Below are 23,174 nucleotides of genomic sequence, written 5' to 3' on the forward strand. Positions count from 1 at the left end.
GATATATAATGCTGGGATATCTCAACTAGGCGACTACATTAAATATTTCTTGTCAGGTCATTTCCCACAACCAAGAAAAAAGTAACTAAGGCAGACACAGGAAAATTTTTTCCCTCTATGGCAATTCACCCTTTTGCACTGATATGTTTGTAAGATTCTGTTGGAAGAAATAAATGTTTGAATGAGTGCACACAGAAGACGGTTGTGCACATGTATATTTACTATATACAGTTAGATTCTGAAAGTTCAAATAGCATTGTAGGATAAAAAAATGAAGCCCTCCCTATTTTTGATCATCAATCATGGAACTGGTTGGAGAAAGCCATTCTGGATGAAAAGACAGAGAGAGACATAAAAAGAGTAAAACAGATCCTGGGTAATTCCATTCCCCTATGGCTTGCTGATACCCCTGCTTCATGTACTGTAGCCTGTTCCCACACACTGCCCTGTTATAAGTCATTGCCATGCGTACTGACTGACATGGCAAGGCAGGTTCGAAAAATGAGAAGGTCCAATTTGGATAAACAGTCCATGTAGCCCCAGAAGCTACAATTCACTTCCCATTTTTTCTTTTTTTTTCTTTTTTCTCCTTTATTAATTTATTCTTGTTACATCTTAATGGTTATCCTATCCCTTGTATCCTCCCATTCTTCCCTCCCTCCCATTTTCCCCTTATTCCCCTCCCCTATAACTGTTCCTGAGGGGGATTACTGTCCCCTGTATAGGTTCATAGGGTATCAAGTCTCTTCTTGGTAACCTGCTGCCCTTCCTCTGAGTGCCACCAGATCTCCCCCTCCAGGGGACATGGTCAAAGGTGAAGCACCAGAGTATGTGAGAAAGTAATATCCCACTCTCTACTCTACTGTGGAGAGTGTTCTGTCCATTGGCTAGATCTGGGTAGGGGTTTAAGGTTTACCGCCTGTATTGTCCTTGGCTGGTGCCTTATTTGAGCGGGACCCCTGAGCCCAAATCAAGGGCGAGCTAATACCAATACTCTTCAAGCTACTCCAAAAGATAGAAAGGGATGGAACATTACCAAATTCATTCTATGAGGCCATGGTCTCATTGATACCTAAACCTCACAAAGACTCAACAAAGAAGAGAATTTCAGACCAACTTGCAAAATGAATACAAGAGCACATCAAAGATATCATTCATCATGACCAAGTAGGCTTCATTCCAGGCATGCAGGGATGGTTTAATATACAGAAATCCATCAATGTAATCCACCATATAAACAAACTGAAAATAAAAAAACCACATGATCATCTCTGTAGATGCAGAAAAAGCACTTGATAAAATCCAACACCCATTCATGTTTAAAGTTTTAGAGAGATCGGGAATACAAGGCACTTTCCTCAACATAATAAAGGCTATATATAGGAAGCCAATAGCCAAAATCAAAGTAAATGGTGAGATACTCAAGAAAATCACTTCCCATTTTTCAAGAGAACTTTATATAAACCAAAATTGCCTCTCTCACTATTTGAAGAGGCCCAATTGGTCGAAAATTTCCACAGACAAATGAACTGCTTACTCTTTGAAATATAACAGTGTGACAACACCCCACCTGATTTCCAAGATGGTTAGGTCAACCTTAAAACTCAGGGAGCATGCCAGGTTAATGAATGTGAATTTTGCTTTTACCTTATTTCCATACTCTAGATATTTTGTTTGTGATAATCTACTGAAGCTCTCTGTATGGGAGACCTCAGACAGTGCAAAGTTGTATGGCTCTCAGATATATTGTGACTTCAATTTATATTGAAAATATTTGTTGATAGCAAAAATGAAAGATGGAATGAACAATCTTCCAAGGCCTCTTCCCCATAAAACTCACTACTCATATTAATTATTTTCACCTCTGCCACTCAGCTCCTGCTGGCTACTCTGCCCAAATCCTGAGATCAGGAAGACCAATTAAGGGAAAATTACATGTAACAGGACCAGAAAATAGTACTAATGATGCTTTTCAGATCTGGAAGGAAATAAAAAACCAAAGTAGACAAAAGGGACATAGTTAAAATTAAAAGTAAAAGTGATCAGGACAAAGCAGAAATAACAATAGGAATAAAGGTAATGTATATATATTGTGTGTGTATGTGTGTGTGTGTGTGTAATATATATTCAAGTAATATATATTCAACTAACTTATCTATCTATCTATCTATCTATCTATCTATCTATCTATCTATCACTCTCTCTGTGATAAAGTTAATGGTTTCCCTCCTCTTCATGCTGAATTATGTAGTTGTTTTAATATAGCTGGCATGAAAGTATTTGGCATAGAATTTTCAATTTAAACTCGGTAGCTACTGGGACAACTTGTCTCTTTCAGTTACTGAGACATGAAGCACCCCTCAGCCACTGAAGCACTCAGGCAACCTGCATATGTCTGAATTCCCTAGAAGTCAGAAAAGCAAGTAGAAGATTAACAGAACAATAAATAAATAAACAAACGAACACTAAATATATATTGGATACTCTGTATAGCTAGCAAAAGTCATTGTATCCTGGAAAATACAATTGTATTATTCCTGGAAACCTCCATTATGTTCTATTTTTGACAAGGACATAAAAGTCTAATTGCATTAAATAAACTTGTCATAAACCCAGGATTACTGTGGCCTCTCTGATAGATAAAAATTACTTATAACCATAATCATGTAATGCCGGCTTGGTAAGTAAGTGCCTATGCTTACAGCACTCAAGAAAATTTTGAGTCTATTAAGGTATGTTGAAATCTCATGATTCTATGTTAACAACTCAGGCCCTTGTCATTCACTGCCCCACATGCATCACAACAGTCAGTGCCAGGCAACTTCTAATGATATAATGAACACGTATAAATAAATGATCCCAAAGGATGAAACTACCAGGTAAACATCTGAATCTGCATTTAAATTTTACTCTCTACAAAAACTCTAGGATTTCCCTTTGCCTTTTTGCATGTACTGCTTTTTCCCTTTAGATAGATTCTGGTCCTGCTGTTGGAAGTAAACAATCACATCTGCTGAAGGAGACTGGTTGCTTTCTTCTTTCCTTCTTTGTACAATGCTTCAGAAATGTAAAAGGCTCATTGGGGTCACCACCCTTTGCCTCATCTCTGAAAAAGTCACTTCATCAATCATACAAAAAAGATAACAACACTTTAAACAGAAACCCTATAAGGGAATGCACATGTTCCAACTACATCACTTGATGCTGATTCATATTGATGGTATTTAAGATGGTAATAGAATAAGACATTTTAACATCCCTTGTTCTCATAAAAACATTAGTTTTTTTCTGGGCTACTGAAAGCCCAAACATAGTTTCTGTGATCAGGTTCAAAGTGTTTACCTGAGGTCATTTAAATAATATATTTACTTCCATTGTCAATTATCCATAACCTCCACTTCTTTAAGAAAATCATTTAATTTTTGTCAATGAAGGATATTACTTCCATATTATTCTGCTGTAGACTTTAGTAACACCGTCCTCTATAGTGGCTGTTCCTAAAATGAGCTCACCCTCCTTACCTGTGTTCCAATGTATTGTGATTTTAAAAAGCCTATGAACCACTTATTTACTCATTCACATACAGTTCCATAGCTCTAGATTACTAAAGAGCTATTAGTAGTCAATAATCAAGTATCTGTTGTAGTTACTCCCAGTAAGAGGCTTCATTTTACCTCATGTAACAAAATAATGAGATATGAAAAGAGAAGATTCCACTGTCACTGAAAAACATGAGTTTTTGTCTGAAAATAAGAACCTGTTAAACTCCTACTTGAGAGACAATCTTCTCTCATAACATTTAATTTATACAGGGAAATATAAAAGAATCTTCTGGAGCTCATAATCAAATTAAATCAATTATAGGATATTTAAGCATTTTATTATTTTATAATTATATAAATAATTATAAATATTTATATTTATATAAATATATATATAAAAAAAAATAAAACATGTTTGGACATGGTGACACATCTTAAAGAACAGCACGTTTTACAATGAGGAAGGCATGTGCATACTCAAGACTTTATGGCACACTGGTCTACTTATGGGGCTATAGCCCAATAGAGGATGCATGGTGAGATCCTTTTACAAAAACAGGGTAATATGGTTATAAAACATTAAATAAAAATAATGATTCAGGACAAAATTATGTTAAAACAAATTAAGTGTAAATCCACATAATAGCATGATATTGTACCTGAATAAGTGATTTTAAATGCTGTGGTACTGGTTTCAAACATTGTATTACACTTACTAACGTAGATTAATTTTAATTTAGAACTAAATTGTAAATGATTATTTCTCCTGGAATGGGTTGTGTGCCTTATGTGAAGACAGGAGTTCTTATCTGGCCTTAACAAAATAATGTAGCACTTGGGAACAAAGATCAAGCCAAGGAGTGCAGTACTGGAGGCCAAAATGGAGAAGATTTCCATAGCCACCATGACTTTCCCTTTTGTGCTATGGTAGACAGGAAGGAACGTAACCCAGACACAGAAGAACACCTGCATGCTGAAGGACAGGAACTTGGCTTCATTGAATGTGTCAGGAAGATTCTGGACAGGAAGGCTGTGGTGTAGCTCCCAAGTGCCAAGAAGCAGAGGTATCCCAGGACACAGTGGAAGGCAACTGCTGACCCTTTGTTGCACACAATGATGATGTGGTCATGTTCAGCATGAGTATCTTGGTCAATGAAGGGTGGAGAGATGACCAGCCAGATTCCACAGAGAACAAGTTGGATCAATGTGCAGATGGGTATGATGAAATTAAGGGCCCTTGATACAATTAACCACCTCACTATTCTAGCTGGAACAGTGACCTTGAATGCAATAACCACAGTAATAGCTTTGGCTAATACTGTGGAAAGAGCAACAGTGAACAAAATTCCAAATGCTGTCTGCTGCAAGATGCATGAGGCTGTGTTGGGCTGGCCAATGAAAAGCAAGGAACTGAGGAAACAGATGATGAGTGTCAATAGTAGGATGTAGCTGAGAGCCCGGTTATTGGCTTTGACAATAGGTGTGTCTTTGTGTTTCACAAAGATTACAAGAACTACAGCTGTGAGTACAGAGAAGCCCAGAGCTGTGATAGTGAGAGCCATCCCCAAAGGGTCTTCATAGGCCAAAAAGCTCACAGATTTCTGGAGGCAGTGGTTCTTATCCAAGTTTGCATAGTGACTTTCTGGACACTTCACACACTGATCTGCATCTGTTCAGAAGTAAAGGTGACTGTGAATCAATCCTCAGTTGTACCCATTCCCCCTAATCATTTACTGAACCTCAATTCATTGAAATGGTTCCTGAATTATGTTCCTTCATTTTTCAGGAAAAATACTCTGTGAAAAATTTCAAATATATGCAGCCCATTTTGACTATGGTGATAAAAGTCAATGAATATCAATGTTTTTTATATGCCTTTGTATGCTTTCCCTGAGTTTGTTGCTTTGTTGCATCTATCTTGTAAGTCTTAAGATTATAGAATTATATTGTATAATTCTAATGTGATTTTGACATCAACTTATGAAAAAAACCCTAATTCTGGATACATATTTTGTACAATACAGAAAATATCCTTTGAAATTTAACTATTACTTGGTTTTTCTCACATTTGGAACCCATACTTATTTATTTTCATAAAATCCCTTGGGTACTCTAATTTGGTTCATACTCATGACGTAGTAGAAATAGTAAATACCGTTTCATTCTTGAAGCTGAAATCCTTCAATAGTAATATGTTATAACACTTAGGAACAGCATTATTTTAAATATATATGGAAAGATATATTGAAATGTTTCTATGTCTTCAGTGTTGGATATATAGACATTTTCAACAATGTGTTTCTAAGTGTAACTTTTATCTTGAATTTTAAAACATATACTCCCCACTTTATGATGCCATATTACTATTATATTAAACTTTTGTACATTTTTGGAAAATATTTCTTCATCAATGGATTTTCTCTCTTCTATGTTTTAAGTTAAAGGTTTATCAGATTTATTTTTAGAAGAATCAAATCTCTCTTCTGATAATTTGTTTTTGTTGTTCTTGATTATTTAGTAAATGTAGAACTCTAATCAATTTCTTTCTCCAGATATTTTCACAACTTTCTTTTTAAAATTAACAACTTGCAGATTCCAAGATGGCGTCGACCGTAGGCACCATAGCTGATCTACTCCGAGGAGACCAGGGACGTGAATGGATCCACAGACTACTGGATTTTGAGAACTGTAGGTGAGTGGGGCCCCAAATTCTGCAGACCACCAGGGGGTCTAACCCCGGGACAAGCAACGGCCCGGAGGGCTAAATGCACTCCCCAACCTCTGAAACGGATTCCACAACCAAGCTGTAGCCAGCACATAAAACCCAAACTCGTCATTTGGGGAGGAGATTTTCCGGATCCCCAAGCCTGAGGAGTCTCAGCGAATAGGGTGAAACTACCATTGAACCTCTACATCCACACCATGCTAAACTGTGGAGGTCACCTGACTAGCCAGGGTGGAAACACAGGTGGCGGGTCTCACCAAAAACAGCTAGAACTGGCGTATAGCTCATGGACTGCGTCCGCATCTTGCGCTCAAGCTGATGCCAGACACAAAGGATTGACCCTGCCAACAGGGGCAGTTAGAAACTGGTGTGGTCTGCTCCCACATCCCAGTGGAACCACCCACGGTATCGGGAGCTGTGGGTCTCGCCTGCAGGGACTAACTACTGTCCTAAAGCGACCTGGGAGCACGCTGGCTTTCTCTGGCAGAAAGTGAAGATACATGAGATTCCCGCCAGCCGTCCGAAACGCCATTGGCGCCAGTCACGGGGCCGGGCTGCTGGCTCTGACCCAGCACTCCCCAAACAACAGAGCTAGCTGGGTCCATTCTTGCGGGCCCACGACAGGACCGCCCATGTTATCGGGAGCTGTGGGTCTTGCCGGCAGGGAATACTGCTGCCCTAAAGTGACCTGGGGGCACTCGGGCTTTCTCTAGCAGAAAGAGATGATACAGGTGATTCTCATCAGCAGTCTGAACTGCCTTTGTCACCAGCCACAGGGATGAGCTGCTGGCACTGACCCGGCACTCCCCAAACAACAGAACCTAGCTGAGGCCCATGATATAGAGAGCTGTGGCTCATGAATGCAGGGTATAACTGCTGATCTATAGCAATCTGGGAGTGTCCTGGCATACAGGGGCATGGAAACTGCTACCTTCTCGGATACTGCCAGTGGCCTGAAACCATACTGTCTCAAGCCTACCAGGTACTGATCCTGTAATCACCAACAGGCAGATCCTAGCTGGTTCAGCTCCTGCAGACCCTGCAAAAACTCCCAAATTCATAGGAAAGGCTGGACGCTCCTACAGAGTGTAGAGGCAGAGCGAAAAGACAGCTACAACCCAGAATATCTGATCTACCTGGGGTATTGGCTACAAGCAGCAGGAAGACAGACAGCTGGGATCGCCCTACACCGCCAGAGAGCTTGTGTGCTGACCTTACTCTAGATCCCAAAACTGCTAACTTGAGATACAGCAATAAGGGGAAAAGGCCCAAACAGAAACCTACTTTGCATGACTCAGCCTGGAGCCTAAGGTGTTGAGAAAAATCTCCAGGAGTAGAATCTGAATCACCAGCCTGGTCCAGGGAAATACTCCCTGATCCCCACAGGTAAGGGCACCCTACCTATAATCAGACATCAACTATCCACTCCCAAACAGGGAAGCTCACTACAAACCACCTCCCAACACTAGAGTCACCGAAATGACAAGGGGTCAATGAAAGAATGCTAACAAAACCCAAAACAGGATGGCATCTCCAGATCCCAGCAACCTAATGAAAACAACCTGGACAACCCAACAACAATTGATATACATGAAAATGACCTCAAGTCCGTAGTAAGTAAGATGATAATGGAAGAAACAAATAAAAACTGTAAACAAATGCAGGAGGAAGCAAACAAGAGGGCTGAAGACTGAAAAGAGTCATATAAAGAGGCTTTTGAAGAATTTCAGAAAAATATAAATAACCAGATGAAGGAAATCATTAAAACAGTTCAAGACCTGAAGATAAAAATGGAAGCTATCATAAAAGAACACATGGAAGAAAAACGTGATCGAGAAGCATCAGAAAAGAAAGCAAGCATCTCAGAGGTGGCCTTATCTAACAGATTGCAAGAAATGGAAGAACGAATATCGGGACTTGAAGATAACAATCGCACAATTGGAAACAACCATCCAGGATCATGCTAAATCTGAAAAGTTCCTGACACAAAGCGTTCATGGAATAAAAGACAAAATGAAAAGACGAAACTTGAGAATAATAGGGATAGAGATAAGAGAAGGCAACTGACTCTACAGCCCAGAAAATATCTTTAATCGAATAATAGAAGAAACTTTCCCCATTTTGATGAAGGAGATGCATACTAGCATACAAGAGGCCTACAGAACACCAAATAGAATAGACCCAAAAAAAAATCTTTCCGCCACATAATAATAACAACACAAAATATATAGTACAAGGAAAAAATATTAAAAGCGGCAAGAGAAAAAGGACAAGTAACATATGAAGGCAAACCTATCAGAATTACTCCTGACTTCTCAGCAGAGAACATGAAAGCCAGAAGGGCCTGGACAGAGGTTCTGCAAACCCTAAGAGAACACAGATACCAGGCAAGACTACTATATCCAGCAAAATTATCAATAACTATTGGAGGAGAAGACAAGATATTCCATGACAAAAACATATTCAAACAGTACCTAGCCACAAATCTGGTTTTACAGAAGTTACTAGAAGGAAAACTCCACCTCAAATGATCAAACTACAACCAAAAAATACATAAGAAATAAGTAACTACACCATTGCAAAATCACAACTTCACAAAAACTCGATTGTTACAAATACCAAAAATGAAGGGACTTACCAATGACTGGTCATTAATATCTCTCAATGTCAATGGTCTCAACTCTCCAATAAAAAGACACAGACTAACAGAGTGGATGCATAAACATGACCCAACATTCTTCTGCATTTAAGAAACACATCTCAACCACAAGGACAGACATTGCCTCAGAGTTGGGGAAAAATATTCCAAGCAAATGGTCACAAGAAACAAGCTGGGGTAGCTATTCTAATATCTAATAAAATAGACTTTCAACCAAAATTAGTCAAAAGAGATGAGGATGGACACTTTGTACTCGTCAAAGGTAAAGTCAACCAAGAAGACATCATGATTTTGAACCTCTATGCTCTGAATACAAGGGCTCCCACATTTGTAAAAGAGTTATTAACAAAGCTTGCCCCACTCATCGATACCCACATATTAATAGTGGGATAATTCAACACCCGACTTTCACTCAAGGATAGGTCTTTGATTCAAAAACTAAGCTGGGAAATAACCTCATTAACCAATGTCATGAATCAAATGGATCTAACAGATATCTACAGAACTTTCCACCCAAACGCAAAGGAGTATACCTTTTTCTCAGTAACCCCATGGAACGTTCTCTAAAATTGATCACATAGTTGGTCACGAAGCAAACCTCAACAGATACAAGAAGATTGAAATAATACCTTGTATCTTATCAGATCACCATGGTCTAAGGCTGGACTTCAACAACAATAGAAATAAAAAAAAGCATACCAACACGTGGAAACTAAACAACTTTCTACTTAACGACACATGGGTCATGGAAGAAATAAGAGAAGAAATTAAAGACTTCCTGAAATTCAATTAAAATGATGGAACAACACACCCAAATTTGTGGGACACATTGAAAGCAGTGTTAAGAGGAAAATTCATAGCACTAAGTGCCTTTAAAAAGAAAATGGAATCATCCCACATAAACAACTTAACAACACATCTGGAAGCTCTAGAAAAAAAAGAAGCAGAAACACCCAAGAGGAGTAGATGCCTGGAAATAATCAAACTCAGGGCTGAAATCAATAAATTAGAAACAAAGAGAATAATCCAAAGAATCAACGAAACCAAGATTTGGTTCTTTGAGAAAATTAACAAGATAGACAAACCGTTAGCCAATCTAACTAAAAGACAGAGAAACACTATCCAAATTAACAAAATCAGAAATGAAAAGGGAGACATAACAACAGACACCGAAGAAATAAAAAGAATCATAAGAACCTACTTCAAAGACAATTATGCCACAAAATTTGAAAATTTAAGGGAGATGGACAAATTTCTTAACCGATTCCATTAACCAAAATTGAACCAAGACCAGATAAGGAAATTATATAGCCTGATTTCACCTATAGAAATAAAAGCAACCATTGATAGTCTCCCAACCAAAAAAAAGCCCAGGACCAGATGGTTTCAGAGCAGAATTCTACCAGTCCTTCAAAGAGGAGCTACTACTGATACTATTCAACCTATTCCGAAAGATAGAAATGGACAGATTTGCAAACTCATTCTATGAGGCCACAGTCACATTGATACCTAAACTGCTCAAAGACACAACAAAAAAAGAGAATTTCAGACCAATTTCTCTTATGAACATTGATGCAAAAATACTCAACAATATACTCGCAAAGCGAATACAACAGCATATCAAAGACATCATTCACCATGACCAGGTAGGCTTCATTCCAGGCATGCAGGGATGGTTTCACATACAGAAATCCATCAATGTAATCCACCATATAAACAAAATGAAAGAGAAAAAAAAACAAGATCATCTCTTTAGATGCAGAAAAAGCATTTGACAAAATCCAACACCGATTTATCTTTAAAGTTCTGGAGAGATCGGAAATACAAGGCACTTATCTAAATATAATAAAAGCTATATACAGCAAACCCAATAGCCAACATTAAACTAAATGGATGGATACTCAAGGAAATCCTTGTAAAATCTGGGACCAGACAAGGCTGCCACTTTCCCCATATCTCTTCAATATAGTTCTTGAAGTTCTAGCCAGAGCAATAAGACGTCAAAGGAGATCAAGGGGATCCAAATGGGAAAGGAAGAAGTCAAATTATCCCTATTTGCAGAAGATATGATAGTGTATATAAGTGACCCCCAAAATTCCACCAGAGAACTCCTACAGCTGATAAACACCTTCAGCAAACTGGCAGGATACAAAATAAACTCAAAAAAGTCAGTAGCTTTTCTGTATACAAATGACAAACAGGCAGAGGAAGAAATTCAGAAAATTACTCCCTTCACAATAGCCACAAGCAATATAAAATATCTAGGAATAACCTTAACCAAGCAAGTGAAGGACTGATTTGAAAAAACTTTAAATCTCTGAAGAAAGAGATTGAAAATGACATCAGAAGATGGGAGGATCTACCTTGTTCATTGATCGGGAGAATCAACATAGTAAAAATGGCCATCTTACCAAAAAAAATTTACAGATTCTATGCAATCCCTATCAGAATACCTACAAAATATTTTGAAGATATTGAAAGAACAAATGTGGGTGCCCTTGTATTAGGAGCATAGATGTTCAAATTTGTGATGTCATCTTGGTTGATTTTTACCTTTGATGAGTATGAAGTGTCTTTCCTCATCCCTTTTGATTAATTTTGGTTGAAAGTCTATTTTATTAGATATTAGAATGGCTACAATTTGATATACTCTCTACATATAAATTCAATATAGTTACTTGAAATTTTATCCTGAGAAGAAAGACAATAGGAGTTAAAGGGGAAATACTTTAAAAAAGAAAAAGCCAAAGTATTTTCTTTTTGCAAATAATATGATAGTATACCTACGTGATCCTAAAATTTCAATCAGGACCACTCCTATATCTGGGAAATACATTTATCAATGCGTCTGGATAAAAGATTAAACAAAAAAAATACCAGTAGCTCTTCTATATACAAATGCGAAATAGACTGAGAAGGAATCCAGAAACAACACCTCTCAGAATAGCCTCAAGTATTATAAAAAATATTTGTCTACTTCTTAATAGAAATTTTCTACAGCAATGAATTGAAACATAAATTTCTATTTTCTGGTCTTCTTTGGTGACCCTTGTGAAAGAGTCTTTCACTCCTCGAAGCACTCATGGTGTCCCACAGATTAAGAATTGCTGTATTAAATAAAGAGATATGGTGGCACATGACTTTAATCCCAGCACTCAGGAGGCAGAGGCAGGTGGATCACTATGAGTTCAAGGCCATCGTGGTCTACAAAAGGAGTTAAGGACAACCAAGGCTACACAGAGAAACTCTGCCTCAAAAAACAATATATGTTCTCACTGAGAAGAAATAGAATATATTTTACATGTCTACTAACGGCAGATGGAGAAAGGGACAGGAGGATTCAGGTAGGGAAGGATATGGAATAAGTGGCAGGATTTTTGTGAGAGATGGATGAAATTATGGAGGGTATTATCAGTTTTTGTATAAATACTTTTGAATCCATGAATGTTATCCACTGAAAACTCCTAGTAAGAGAGGATAAGGAATCTCAGCTGGCCATTTCTTTTATTCAGCCAAATCTTCTAGTGATGGCTCTGGGCTGGGTTGCATTCAATTGAGACTTTGGCCTAGGAGATCCTAGGGAAATGCACAGAAAACACAGGCGGATGCAAAGTCAAATGCTTGCTCCCCACAAACTAACAAAGTGGGCCTTCATTGCAGAGGACAATATCCACCCAAATCATGGAATATGAAGAAGCTGAGCTGGTGTCCAGATAGACACTTTACCAGTATGTTCAATCTTCTCACTGCTGGAAGTGTCTCTGCAGACTATTGAACATGATGCACTGACACCAACTCAGCCACAGCACCTTTGGCTGACAATGTGTTCAGCTTGTGACATATGCTAAGACAACGGTGCCACAGAACTAGTGGGAGAGGCCAACTACTGATCTGACTTAAGACACACTATCATGTTCATTACTTGGTTAATGAAGAACAAGTTTCTAAATATCACAGAAATGGAGGGCAAAACCAAAAGAAAATTAGTTTAAAACTCAACAAGATGATTCCTAATGATATTGTGCTATATACATAGATCAGTAACTTATCCAGTCATTTTCAGAGATGCTTCTTCTGACATTAGATCATAATAGATGTAGAGACCCACATGTTATGGGTCAAATATTATGTGGAAAAATTCTAAATTGGTGGTCACCAACAAATATCCCCCCTAAGAACTCAGGGTACTCCACTAAAGAGGATGCAGGTATATTATGAGAGTGAGAGGGTATGGAAGGCACTAGAAAATCAAGGCCCTCAAAAAATCAGTCAAGCAAGGATCATTTAAGCTCAGAAAGACTGAGGCAGGTAGCATGGAGCCTATGTGAGGTTACATTAGGTCTTGTGCATATATATTTTAGCTATTAGCTTAGTTTTATTATGGATTCCTGATTATGAAAATAAGTAGGTCCCTGACTCTTTAATCTTCTCTTGGAACAATTTTTCTTCTCTTGGAGTTCTGTGTCCGACATTCGTATGAGAGTTTTTTTCTTATATTTTTGTCATGCTTGGTTGTTATCTCTTAGAAAACTCTTCTTTTCTAATGAGGTACAGGAATGGAGTGAATCCATAAAAGGGCATTTGGAGATGAAATGGGGAGGGTAGAGGGAGAGAAAACTACAATTAATATATATTGTATGAAAAAATAATTATTTTCAAAAAATAAAAAATGAAATAAAAATAAGCAATGAATTTGAAAGACACTAAGGAAAGATTTATGGAAGTACTTGAGGAGACAAAAGGGAAGGGTGGGATGTTGTACTTATATAATTTCAAAAATTGACAAAAATAACAAAAAGTAATTGAACTGAACATGTTAGTTCAGCAGGAACATGGGTCTCAATATAAGCACCAGATTAGCCACAGAGATATATCCAGATGTGATGCCCTCATTCATTTAAACAAATGCTACTGGATCTAGAACCACAGATTTACCTTAATACAGGAATACTGAGTGACATCAATACAGCACTTTTAACCATAGGACACATGGACAAAACTCCACATAACATGGACATCTAATTAAGACCAACACAGTGACAAGACTAGTTCACATTATAACATTTGTGTTGGAAGTGGAGTTTTTGTCCATAAATATAATTTTAATAACATAGATGAGGAAATCCAGTTTTAAGCTTGTTTTTATTTTAAAATGTTTTTAAACAAGCTAAAGGTTTACAAAATTTTTCAGTATCTAAATATGTCATCTGATTAGTGACTTATGTGCAATTTATGGTTGATTTATTTTTTTCTGCCTTAACTCTACCACAATTCTAATTCTATAGTTCTCTAGTTTCACTTAAATGCTACAAGTTTTATTTTACCTAAATTCATTTTGAAACAAGTATTTTCTATTTTGAATATCTTGGTCAAGAGCTAGTAATGTTTTTATTTCATTGTATTTAGTTACTGCTAGCTCAAGTAGATGTACCTATCTCTGATTATCATTCAACTAATGCTCAATAACGCACTTATATGATATGTTCACAATTTTGTCACATGATTCCACATTAATCTATGTATTATATGGCAAATTATCTACTAATACTGTTTATAAGTCATAGGCACATTTTTATCAATGCATTCCCTACTGTTGTCATGTTCTTTAAGGTTTGAAAATCTTCACCAGTATAGTCGAGGTTCATTATAGAAATGTCAGAAGAGACAAAATTATAGGGTCAGCTGAATGGATATAAAAATATTTACAGATGTTTTCTCTTAATGGGAGAAGTCATGGATAGTTTTGTTTTAAATGTACTTCACAAGTGGGGATTATGTACATCTTGTGACGGCTTCTTGAACATAAGTATTGGAGACTGTTCACATGAATTTGGTTTACTGTTTTGACTAAATGAAGCAGAACAAAAAAAAAATGCTTCTTCTGAAGGTAATCTTGAAGCATAAACATGCTGTGCAATTTACAAGGCAAAGTAATGGAAATACAAAATATTATCCTGAGTAAGATAACCAGACCCTCCAAAAAGTCCAAGATGCTATGTATTAATTTAAGTGAGGCCTTTGTCTGTTAAGTACTGATAAGTAGTCTACAATCATATATCTACTGATGTTAGGTAAAACATAAGGGACTGAGAGAGAAATATCACCCTAGGAAGCAGAAGTACAATGTATAGTTATGGATGGGTGGGAGGGAAGACAAGATTGTGAAGATCAAATGAGCAAAGGAGAAAGGGGAATAGGGAAGTTAATATGGAAATGGACACCTACAACTAAGTGACATTAGGGGGTTGTAATGAAAATAATTGCAATAGAATTTGCTCGTATTATATACATATATGAAAGAAAATTGGAAGCATTATATAATAAGATAGCCAAATCCAATAACATATCTCTAGCCATAAAAGGAATGCTCCATTTTCAAATGAATTGCATATAATTATTGGATCGAAGGTCCCCATGAGAAAACCCAAACAATCTAGGATATTGCCAAGGGTATTGGTTGTTCCCCACAAACTGATGGTAGACTCTTTGCTGAGGATAACACTTCATAATTCACTGATCATAGAGAAGATAAACTGATGATGCCTACTTAACACTTTTACCAATCCTGACTAATTTTCCTAGCACTGAGAAGTACTCTGAACATTACTTCAGAAAAATAGAAAACACTACCACAGCTACAAATACTTTAATGTATATGATGATGAGCTTCCTGAGTTACACTTGGGTGCAATAATGGTCCAAAACTTTTGGAAATAGCAACCAGCTATCTTATTGAAATTGTTGCCCCCTCCATGACATGTAACCCATGCTTGACACTACCTGGGTAGCCAAAAAACTGACATTAGATAAAAACAGACATAGCGAGCAAACAGATATCACTTTTATATATAAGAAACAGCAATATAATCAGCTCATAATGACACCCTTCTATAAATATATGTAGAGATAATTTAATCCAGCAACATATCTGCTCTACAAGGGGTTATATGTGACAACCTGCTAGTTCCATGTGATCCAGCTGGAATGAAGACACCCTCTGGATTTCAGTATGATCTGACTGGAATAAAGACATGCCCTCAGCACACACACTTAATCCCAAACAGTTAAGATAACTTTAATTTATAGAAGGAGGCAACTGTGTTTAAAAGTGCCATATAGTTATGGGCATTTAACGTGATTAATCAGAGAAATATTTGACAGAATTAGTCAGAGATAAGATACACTCAACTCTAATAAGAACAGAACAGAAAAGAGAGGCTACATAAGATCAGCAAAGAGAGAGAGGGGGGTATTCTAGCAAGTGATTTTCAGGGGATAATAAAAAAAAATTTAAGGGTGAGCCTCATGTCCAGTAAGAGACATTCAAAAGAAAACAAAACCAGTGTTATTATATGAGGGTTTTTTGTACCACAATCCTTAGTCTAGACAATATTTTTTTAACCTTACAGGTCCTTGTGTGTATCTTATGGTTTCTGATTTTGTTTTTATGGGGTTTCTTAGTATGAAAACATGTCAATTTTTGAATGTGTTTCTTGGAATTTGGAGATGTGCCTGTATTTATTTATTTAGATTCTTCCTTTCATCCTACTTAGGATGGTTTGTTATTATTTTGTCATATTTTATTTTGTTCTTTTCTTGAGATGCCTATTGTATTTTAATGAGAGAGAGAAAGAAATTCATAGATCGAGTCAGTGGGAAAATGGTAAGGAACTTAATTGAGTTTAGGGAGGAGAGTCAATAATAAGAATATATTGTGTGAATCAAAACTACTTTGAAATTTTACCTTATACCTGTGAGAATGCCTAAGAACAACTGTATAAGTCACAACTCATGCCTGCTGGAATACAGAGCAAGAAAAAAAAATCTCCTCATTGCCGGTGGCAGTATAAACCTATAAAGGCACTATGGAAATGAGTACGCTATTTTCTCAGAAAGATGACAATTAATATCCCTCAAAAGCAGGCTTTAACACTCTTTGGAATATACCCAAAGGATGCTTCATTCTACCACAAGGACACATGTCTAATCATGTTCACTGCTCCTCTTTTCACAAATGCCAGAAATTGGAAACAAACTATATGTTCCTCAACAGAAGAATGAATAAATAAATATAATACATTTATATAAAAAGCATTACTCAGTTAAAATAAATGACAGTTAATTTTGCAAATGAATGGATGGAAACAGAAAATATTATCCTAAGTGAGGTATTCCAGAACCAGAAAGCTAAATACAATATGTGTCTGCATATCTCTGCATATTATCTGTTAAATAAATGATGACAAAGGTATACTCAATAGCCACTGAGTTGTTAGAAATAAAGAAGGAATTAGAGGACATCACATGAATCTCTATGGGCAGGGAAGAAGAATTAAATTTATGGGTGGACTGGGGCCAGGGGGGGTTAAAGTTTGCTAAATGGGCTAGAAGGGAGAGATGAGCCAGAACTGAGGGAGGGGATGAGGAGAGTAACAACTAGAAATGAAGGGGATTTGATGGGCAATATAAAAACCTAGTGCAGTAGAAACATCCTATATTATACAGAGATGGTCCTATTGAAGTTTCAAAATAATGAGGAAGACAGAAATCCAACTGGCTTCTCTTGTCAACAAACAAAGCTTACCATACTAGAACAGGGTTTCATGAATTTGAGTTTTTGGCTAAAAGATGCAATAGAAAAAAAATCCCCAAATAATCTATGCTGTTGCCAAGACAATAGAGTTTTTCAGCCAAAAAACTACTGACAGCAAGGCCAAACTGCTAAAGACAAGACAGTGAAACAACTCATTGAATAGGTCAAAAAGGTGGTACATGCAACATTTAACCCTATGTTATACTGTCTATGACAGAATAAAGTATTCTGAAGGCTGTCCAAGGAAAAGTATAAACATCAATTCCACCCCAAATTAGTCCTGCCTGCAAAATATACTAGGATAATAGGGGTGCAATCCCTAAGGAACTAACCATTGATTTTGGATTTAACTCAAGTCCCACTCAATGAGATAAAGCCCATTCATGACATTACCCTAGCAACCAACACCAGAGACTAGAGACCTTAGCCTTTAGAAAAACATATACTCCTGGTCTGGAAAAATTACTGCTCATTATATTCTGTTATAATTATAGACTAGTACCTTATTCATCCATTATCAGAGAGGATTTTTTTTACTCTTACAGTATAAAGGAACAAATACAGTGATCCACATTGAGAAATTATACACTTGGAACACAGAATTCTAAGTGTGATGTCTCTATTTTCTCCCCTCTAAGATTAACGAATCTCACAGAAACTGAAGCAGAAAGAGTAGGAGAGGCAAAGTAGACAGAAAACACCACAACAGCAAGAATGTTTTAAACAACTAAGAAATGCTCATAAGAGCATAGAGTCTGAAGCAGGAATCACAAGGACTACAGAAGTCTGCACTAGGTCCTCAGTCTATAAACTATAGCTTCCAGTTTTATACTTTCATGGAACTCCTGAATGGGTAAACAAGTGTATTCTTGTGTACTCTATCGGCACTTTTATTTTCCTGTTGTCTTGTCTTCTCCCACTTTGATATGATAGGTTTTGCATTAGCTTATATTTTATTTTGTTAGGGTTTGTTGTCATCTCTTAGAGGCCTGTTCTTTTCTAACAAGAGAGAAATAAGGAGTGGAACTCTAATGAAAGATTAGGTGAGGAGAAACTGAAAGAAGTGGAGGGAGGGAATGTATTTAGATTATATTGTGTGAGAAAAGAATCTATGTATAATAAAGGGAGACAAAATTTTTTAAAAAGCATATTATATGAAATAGTCTATTTCCAGTAAAATAAAAATATGCATGATGTAGATAAAACATATGTAGGGGGTAAATGAAACACAACTCTCTCATTACCTGCTGTATAAAAGAAAAAATGTACTGGGAATGATCATAAAAAGTGTGTGAGAAATCTATGCATTATGTGAATTCTACATATGACTCAGCATGGTTTGGAAACATAAAGAAATGGTACTCAAAATACCGTGTTCACAGTAAAATGAGCCAGATGATTACTTTTTCGGGAAGGTGTCTCTCCAGGGAAAAGTGTCTGGAATTAAATAATAGTGTAAATGAAAGATTCTTTTAGTGTGTAGACTGTGTCCTTTCAAAAGGAAATAAAAGTAACAACAATGCTTAACTGTATAAACAAAGAACAAAAGTTTATCTCTTTCTTTTCTCCAGTATATTTCCATTTGCTTATGTACTGCAATCTCCTGAGAACAAGTTGGGAATTTCTCTGTAAGCCTATATTTACCTGTTTCATTAGAAATCTCATTGTCTGCACAAGGAATGCAATCAAAGCAGCACACAGCTTTGCCTTCCTGGACAGCTCTCCTGAATCCAGGTCTACAACTCTCACTGCATACAGACTGAGGAATCTAAGAGAAAAGAAATTATTAGCAAATGTTCATACTTTTGTGACTCATCTGAGTAAATAGAGTATTTATGTATATGATTGAACAGTTAATTTGAAAATACTTTCTCTTATAATTGAAGAGAATGGGTTTTGGTATTGCTATTTTGGAAGCTTTTAGGCTTCATAGACCAAATGTGTAAATCTTAGTCTAATACACAGAGCTGCTGTTATTAGTAAGTCATTAAAGTAGTGTTCTAGAAGGTCATGGCATGACTTCAGGTTCAACCTGTATCTTTATGTACTAGCTAGTAGGGTGAGCTTTTATATCCAAAGTGATTGTGAATGTGGATTGAGAACATTTTCAGAGCTTGGATTCATCATGGAAACAAATGTTGGGCAATTTCTGTGAGAATAATTATAGAGACATTTTACCTGAGACATTTTACCGGAGTTACCACAAAATGGGTATCAGTATTTAATTGGTTAATGTCACAGACATAACAAAAAGAATAGAGAAGATGAGCAACCACATTCTTTGATCTCTGATTCTGGTTGGTGAATGTGATACCACCATCTCTTCTGGCTCTTAAAGTATTCTTTTCTTACCAGCTGGATGGCATGCTCACAGTGTCAGCCATGGTAATATTGTCCTCCTTTCTGTTATTTGTTTATTGATATTTAAATATTATTTGGTTCTGAATGAGTGTCTAAAGATAATTACATCTTGAAAATTATGGTTTTTATGAAAGGTCAAAGCAGTGAGATAAGTAACAACCTACCTTTGTAAATCTTGCAGGCCACTGTATGATTTGCTCAGATAAATATAACTGTTGACCATGAGGAGCATTTGGAGAAAAGGTTCCTACTTTCACCTTTAATGCCAGACCCTTTGGAAAATTCCAAAAATTGAGAATGTCATACTCTGAATCCAGATTTTTTCCCCCATCCATTACTGTGTGGCCTCTCACATTATATCTCAGTAGGGTGTTCTTTAGGAAAGGGAGGAACTAAAATAGATGAAGGAACATACATTGAAGAATTTCTGATGTACTAAGTACATTTTCTCTAAAGAGTAGTACAAACAATTTCAGTGTTTTAAAAGAGATACCAACATGGCGGAGAAAATGAAATATACTGGAATCTTAATGTATTACATTTCAAAACCACCATACTGTTCATACTGTTTAAGAGAAATCATTGAGCTGAAAACAGCTAAGACAACAAATACCAAGATATGTGGAATCAGCTGATTCCAATTTCTTTGAAGAAATGACCACATTTACCATTAGAATATATTCACAGTTTCAATCCTTACAATGAAAGACCTGAAGTTGAAAGCCTGCAGTAAATTAATACTTAGCTTCATAACCTGTAGTCATGCTCAGAAGAATTTTAACCCCTAAGGATCTACTGCCCCTACCTCTGCTCTGAAGAATACATATGGAAAATCACAATAAAAAGATTATAAGAAATGTGAGAGAATTTGTTATCTTAATTTAATATTTATTTAAGGGTTTTTTTTCTTTCTGGCATGTCATTTATAATTTACATTTGTTACCATTTTGCCCTGATGTCCAGTCTTGGAAATAAGTTTTATCTCCCTGGGTGATTGACAACATATTTAAAAATTACAATGCCTACTTTCAGTGCCTTAAACATAATTAAAAACACTATATTGCTGCTCTTACAATACACAGGAAGGTCTATTACCTGCCAGGGGAAGAATATCTCGTCTTTTCCATTAGCATATGGTTGTGTGTGTATTTGCTGAACACTCAGTTCATGCAGACTGTAGGCCACAGCATATACAGCATTATATATATTGTAGCCCTCTTCACTCATTGATGGGTCAAAAATGTGTTTGGGTAGTAACTCTATAGAAGCATTAGGCTGGCAGTTTTCCAAAAGTTGACAATAAGGCTCAGAAAATGAACAGTTGAAGAACAAATATCAAAATTTAGGAAGATAATTGTCTTCTGGGTATTTGTAGGGATTAACTGTTTGAATAAAATTATTGAACTCAACCATTTCTACATAGTGATGTGAAAATATGAGACTCCCATGAAATGACTCTACCATGAAATAATCAAAATTGCTGCCAACATCCCATGAAGAGTTCAAGACCCAGACTTTCCATGTCACTAATAGCTGTGCAATGTGTCGCATTAAGCCTTGTAAAGAAACAATGTCCCCGTAAATAATTATCACATTTGCTGATGAGTCCAGAATCGTCCCTATATCTTTCCATACTGCATTGGAATATGAATTCCAAGATCCAGAGATAATTTTCAAAAAGGATATGCAAATACTGTTTCTTTCCATATCTTCTCTCAACTCTGACAGGATCTGAGTCCCTCTGTGGTCATCTGGGAAGATCAGACCAACCCAAGACCAGCTGAAATGAACCATTAAAGACACAATTGCATGTGACAGGGATGTATCTTTGGGAGCCATCTGATAGAGAGAATTAAACTGACTTCGGTCATTCAAGGTAGAATCAAAAGACCCAAAAGTGAGCTGAAGAGGAAAAAAAGAGAGAGAAAGAGAGAGAGAGAGAGAGAGAGAGAGAGAGAGAGAGAGAGAGAGAGAGAGAGAGACCAGAGATAGAACAATGGCATCAAACACATTAACACATTGGTCCTAAATTAACATAAGTAAAGATGGTTTTGTCATATTTTAAAATGTAAAAACATTACAGAGTTTTCCACAAAAAAATGACAGGCTTCAAATTTAAATAATGTAGCAGGTCTCATCTGTCTCTCATTACTTTCAATTTTAAGTAATGGAAATATGGATCTATCATCAAGTACTTCATAGCTTCTTTTTATACCAAATTAATTCAAGTGCCACTAATTTACATTTTTTTCTTTTTTTTCTTTTATTAATTTATTCATATTACATCTCAGTTGTTAGCCCATCCCTTGTATCCTCCCATTCCTCCCTTCCTCCCACTTCCCCCCTACACCCCTCCCCTATGTCTGTGTCTGTGGAAGACCTCCTCCCCCTGTATATGCTCATAGGGTATCAAGTCTCTCCTTGATGACCTATTATCCTTCCTCTGAGGGATATTTGCTGCCTTCTTCCTACACCTCATACCTCACCTGTGGTATTTTGTAGAGTTGTAGCAGTGACCCAATATGGGCAGAAGTTGCCCATGATGTTCCTGTGAGTGCAACAGGTGACATTCTCTTCTTTCCACAGTCATAATTAACTATGAGATTTCTTCTTCTTGTGAGCCAAACAAAGGCACCAAAAAGAACACTCTTTTCAGTAAATGAGATATTGTAGAGATCAAAGCCCAGAGTTGTGTTGGGTAGAAGATGAGGGTTTTTGTTTATCTCTTCAATAGCAAAAAGCAGTGCCAGAACGAACTGGTAGTTCTTAAAATTATACCTGCACAGACTTCATAAAATTAGTCAAGAGGAAGGCATAGACTATACAACCCCCATATTTAGTGCAATAGCTTTTATAATTAAAATACCTATATTTTCATAAAATTAAAAACTCTTTTCCAACAAATGGCTGGAACTTGAATGGGGATTTTTAAGAAGACAGGATTAGGTATGATTCTACAGATTAGCACTCATTAATTGTGTTATATTGAGCTATAATTGATTATTATGTTGCATTATTTATCTCTTATGTGGAAAAATGTAAAAAGAGACTGTTCATGAATAAGGAATTAGGTTCTGACCAAACGAAAACTGTTAAGTGTCTGGATCTTGGTGTTTTAGCCTATACAATTATGAAAGGTCAAGGACACTAGAGAAGATGCTTAATTTTCATTCTGAAGGGTAAATAGACTAGACACTGGAAGCAGATGAAGACAAGGAAAAGGATGTCAACTTTCCACACATGTCTTCTGAAAATCTCTGCCCAGCATAGGATCAAAGCAGAACTAAAGCACAG

The 23,174-nt window shown here is 36.7% G+C and overlaps 1 pseudogene across 1 annotated transcript in view; it reads right to left on the reverse strand.

Moving 5' to 3' along the window:
* Positions 1 to 283: 283 nt before the first annotated feature.
* The window catches only part of LOC311609829 (vomeronasal type-2 receptor 116-like), a 28,691-nt pseudogene continuing 5,800 nt past the window's right edge, over positions 284 to 23,174 (reverse strand). The window contains exons 2-7 of the transcript in view: positions 22,367 to 22,658; positions 20,976 to 21,782; positions 20,045 to 20,272; positions 19,164 to 19,287; positions 4,259 to 5,211; positions 284 to 327 (exon numbers count right to left, since the gene is read on the reverse strand). The product of the transcript in view is annotated as a vomeronasal type-2 receptor 116-like (transcript). The remainder of the gene's footprint in view (positions 328 to 4,258; positions 5,212 to 19,163; positions 19,288 to 20,044; positions 20,273 to 20,975; positions 21,783 to 22,366; positions 22,659 to 23,174) is intronic.

This window comes from Acomys minous, assembly GCF_964271855.1.
Source record: "Acomys minous genome assembly, chromosome: 2".
Classification (NCBI taxonomy): Eukaryota; Metazoa; Chordata; class Mammalia; order Rodentia; family Muridae; genus Acomys; species Acomys minous.